The following is a 4,445-nucleotide window of genomic DNA, read 5'->3' as shown; positions in this document are numbered from 1 at the left end:
CAGAGGGAGGCGCTGCAGTTGGCCGCCACATGACCAGCCTTGCCGCATGAGCGACAATGCTTGGGTTGCCCAGCGTAGACCAGGTAGCCCCGGTTTCCCCCGATAGCGAAACTGGAGGGAGGGTGGAAAATGGCTCCCTTACCGTCGGTCTTTAGCGTGACCTTAAACAGGCGTTTGCCTGTCCAGATCCCCAAGTCGTCTCGAATCTCGGTGCCGCTCCCCACCTTATCGAAGTACCTGGTGAGGAAGGTGACCACGTCGGCGACAGGGACGAAGGGGTTGTACACATGCACCATCACCTCACGTTCCCGTTGCAACGGCAGAGAAAAGTGCGGCTCCGCCGTCAGGATCTTCATCTCCGGCAGGTCTCTCTTCTCCTCGAACACCCTCAGGAGCCGGACGCAGTCTGCCACCCGCTTGAACGTCACGTCAAAATAACCACCTTTGCGGGAGTCGTGCAGGGTGAAGATCTCCGTAGCTTGGAAGCCGCACGCCTTCAACAGGATCCTCCTGGTGAAGAAGCCCCGATCCATAGGTGATCCTCCTTCGCTGTGGTTCACCGTGACTCGGACGGTGATAGGTAACCCACGGTATGGATTTGGATTGCGATTGGTTATCGCCCTTCCATCCCGACCTTGCCTTGGCAGGACCATGGTGTCGCCCCTGCAACACTTGATCTTAGCCAAAAGGCCGAGAAGCGATGAGAAAGAAAGAAAGTTGTGTTTTGAAAGATGTGCATGTTGAAAAGTAAAGAAAGCAGATGTTTGTAAGAAAACTATTTTTAGCATTGAAAATCCCCTGGAAAGGGGTGGTGCACCATTCCCAGAGATACTGCAATACCGGGTCGATGCGTGGAGTGGACGGAGCAAGCCCCTATTCCATCTCCCTGCTCCAAAAATCAATTTAATATATGGTCCCCAGATAAGGGACGTATCAGATATTAAACTGATAAGAACAGATTTTTTTTATTTTTTTTTTGTAAAAATATACTTTATTCATAAAATATCTTCAATCACATTCAAAACCATTTCAAAAACAACATTACAAGGGTACAATCCAGGTTAAACTTTTACAAAATGTATCACCAGGTGCATCAGTACAAACAATATTACAATCATTTACAGCCTTTCATTTTGATCTGTACAGCCCGAGGGGCTCTAAACAGTTCCCAGTCTCTCGGTGCGCTGTGGTAGAATGGTCTTAGACAGCGACCCTTCCCCATTGCGCCTTTGCGGCAGCTGCCCCAAGCTTTAGTGCGTCCCTCAGCACGTAGTCCTGGACTTTGGATTGTGCCAGTCCGCAACAATCGGTCGGGGACAACTCTTTGTGCTGGAAGACCAACAAGTTTCGGGAAGACCAAAGCGCCTCTTTCACCGAGTTGATGATCCTCCAGCTGCAGTCGATGTTTGTCTCGGTGTGTGTCCCTGGGAACAGCCCGTAGAGCACAGAGTCCTGTGTCACAGAACTGCTCGGGATGAACCTCGACAGCAACCACTGCATCTCTCTCCAGACTTTCTTTGCAAAGGCACAATCCACAAGGAGGTGGACAACGGTCTCTTCCCCACCACAGCCACCTCGAGGGCAACGTGCAGAGGGGGTGAGCTTCCTGGCGTGTAGGAAGGATCTGACGGGGAGGGCCTTTCTCACCACCAGCCAAGCTACGTCTTGGTGCTTGTTGGAAAGTTCTGGCGATGAGGCATTCTGCCAAATGACTTTGACAGTCTGCTCGGGGAACCATCCCACAGGGTCCACCCTCTCCTTATCCCTCAGGGCCTCTAGGACGTTACGTGCTGACCACTGCCTGATGGACTTGTGGTCAAAGGTGTTTCTCTGCATAAATTTTTCCACCAGGGACAGGTGGTACGGCACGGTCCAACTACTTGGAGCGTTCCGCGGCAGCGTGGCCAGACCCATCCTTCGCAACACCGGGGACAGGTAGAACCTCAGCACATAGTGACACTTGGTGTTTGCGTACTGAGGGTCTACGCACCGCTTGATGCAGCCACACACAAAGGTGGCCATCAGTATGAGGGCGATGTTGGGCATGTTTTATTCCCCCTTATCTAGAGGCTTGTACATCGCGTCCCTGCGGATACGATCGCTTTTTGACCTCCAGATAAAGCGGAAGATGGCTCGAGTGATCGCCATCGCGCAGGAGTCTGGAATGGGCCAGACCTGCGCCACGTACAGCAACAGCGAGAGTGCCTCACACCTGATGACCAGGTTCTTACCCGCAATGGAGAGGGAGCGTCGCTCCCAAATGCCCAGTTTCCTTTTCACCATAGACACTCGCTCCTTCCAGTTTCTAACGCATGCCCTGCTCCCTCCGAACCATATCCCCAGCACCTTCAGGCCGTCAGCCCTGACAGTGAAGGGGACAAAGGATCGGTCAGCTCAGTTCCCAGAGAACATGGCCTCGCTCTTCCCACGATTTACCTTGGCTCCCGAGGCCAGTTCAAACTGGTCGCAGATGTGGATCAGTCTGCGCACCGACAGCGGATCCGAGCAGAAGACGGTGACATCGTCCATGTACAGGGAGGCTTTGGCCTGAGTGCCTCCACTGCCTGGGATTGTCACTCCTCTTATGCCTGAACCCTTCCTGATGGACTCAGTAAAGGGTTCTATGCAACAGACAAACAGGACAGGAGAGAGAGGGCAGCCCTGCCTGACTCCAGATTTAATCGGAAAGCTATCTGATTCCCACCCATTGATTGAGACTGCGCTACTGATGTTAGTGTAGAGCAGTTGGATCCAATTTCGAATTCCCTCCCCAAACCCCATTTTGGAGAGCACTTCCACCATGTAGGTGTGCGGTATTCTGTCAAAGGCCTTCTCCTGATCCAAGCTGATGAGGCAGGTGTCCACACCCGTCATGCACATGATGGGGAGGGCCTTTGTCACTATCAGCCAAGCTACATCCTAATGCTAATTTGAAAGTTTTGGTGATGAGGCATTCTTCCAAATTACTTTGACAGTCAGCTCAGGAAACCACCCGACAGCATTCACTATCTCCTTTTCCCGCAGGACCACATTACAATATGTGCAGCCCACTGCCTGATGGACTTGTGGTCAACAGGTTTTTCTGCATAAACTGTTCCACAAGGGATAGGTGATACAGCAGGTTCCAACTGAATGGAGCGTTCTCTGGTAACATAGCCATATCCATTCTTCCCAACACCGGGAAGAGGTAGAATCTCAGCACGGAGTGACACTTGGGCCTGGATTCTTGGGCCTGAGCATTGGGGCGTCTTAGGTCACTGTGCTAATGACATCATTGCTGCATCACTACCCAGCAGCCAAACTCAATGTACATTGCTCAACATGGGCTGCTGTGTTTAACCGACTTCAGTTTCAGGAAAATGTAACAGGAGCACATTTCACTCTGTGCTATTGGACAGTGGTTTAATAGTTGGAAAAGATCAGTGGTGCTCACCAGGGTTCACACCTGAAGAATTGTCAACCTTTGTGTTGCTGCACAGCACAATCAGATAAAGCATTTCTTACCTTCCGTCACTTCCTGTTCCTTCAGCTGTAGCCTAACCAGTGTATCATAACGGTTTGGCATAACTTCCTTCCCTTTGGACTCCACGCCTCAATTTATAAAGCCGAGGATCCTTATTTGTGTTTACATGAATTCTTGCTGCAACAAACGGAGCTTTGGCGAGATCATACCCAGAGTATTGTGTACCATTGTTTTGGTCTCCTCACCAAATGAAGGATATATTTTCCATAGTAGGGATGCAACAATGGTTCAGTAAAGATTGAATGGAGTGGCCAATATTTTCTGGAGTTTAGAAGAATGAGCCGTGGTCTTGGGTTCGCTAAGGCTGTGCTGAGGAAAGTGGAGGGAAGGAGAGTACAGCACAAAGGATAGGAAGGCTGGCACAGGCAAAAGAAACTGCAGCCAACAGGGTGAAGCGGGGTACAGGTGCTGTCACCCTATTTTCTAACGTGGACAACTGCCTTAGTGTGGTTGTGCCTGCAGTTGCACAGAAATCCAACAGGGGGCAGTGTCTGGCCTAGCTGCACAGGAGAAAAATTGCAAGGCCCTGAGCTGAACTTCAGCGCAAATACCCACATGTAAATGGCACATTGAAGGTGAGAAAAGCAACTCTTAATGAGGAGCAGTTTCAGAAGAAATGTAAAGCATGGTCAGGCAGCTGTAAAAACATTGTTCTGTTGACTGTTACATCTGCTCATCGTAAACAGGGGAGTTGCACCATTCTGCTATACCCTGCAAGACCAGGTTAAAGCATGTAGTGGACATCGGCATGTTTTAAAAGTTTTTGTCGCATCAGAATTGTTTAATTTAATAAGAAACTTACTGATGTGTCCCAATGAAACAATTAAGTGGTTCAGTATAATTTTTTTTCTGCCATTTTAAATCAGCTTACTCAGGGACAACTGGTCACCCAGATTACAAATTCTCATTTTATTACAATAAA

At 49.8% G+C, this 4,445-nt stretch overlaps 1 non-coding gene across 1 annotated transcript; it reads right to left on the bottom strand.

Moving 5' to 3' along the window:
• Positions 1-806: 806 nt before the first annotated feature.
• LOC144669060 (U2 spliceosomal RNA) lies at positions 807-988 on the bottom strand. Its single transcript, XR_013573592.1, has one exon. It is a non-coding gene; the product is annotated as a U2 spliceosomal RNA (small nuclear RNA).
• Between the last annotated feature and the right edge of the window lie 3,457 nt (positions 989-4,445).

The sequence above is a fragment of the Cetorhinus maximus genome, chromosome 28 (genome assembly GCF_964194155.1).
Source record: "Cetorhinus maximus chromosome 28, sCetMax3.hap1.1, whole genome shotgun sequence".
Taxonomy (NCBI): Eukaryota; Metazoa; Chordata; class Chondrichthyes; order Lamniformes; family Cetorhinidae; genus Cetorhinus; species Cetorhinus maximus.
Note: the sequence above shows the minus strand (reverse complement) of the source record. Positions and strands in the feature narration are given on the sequence as shown.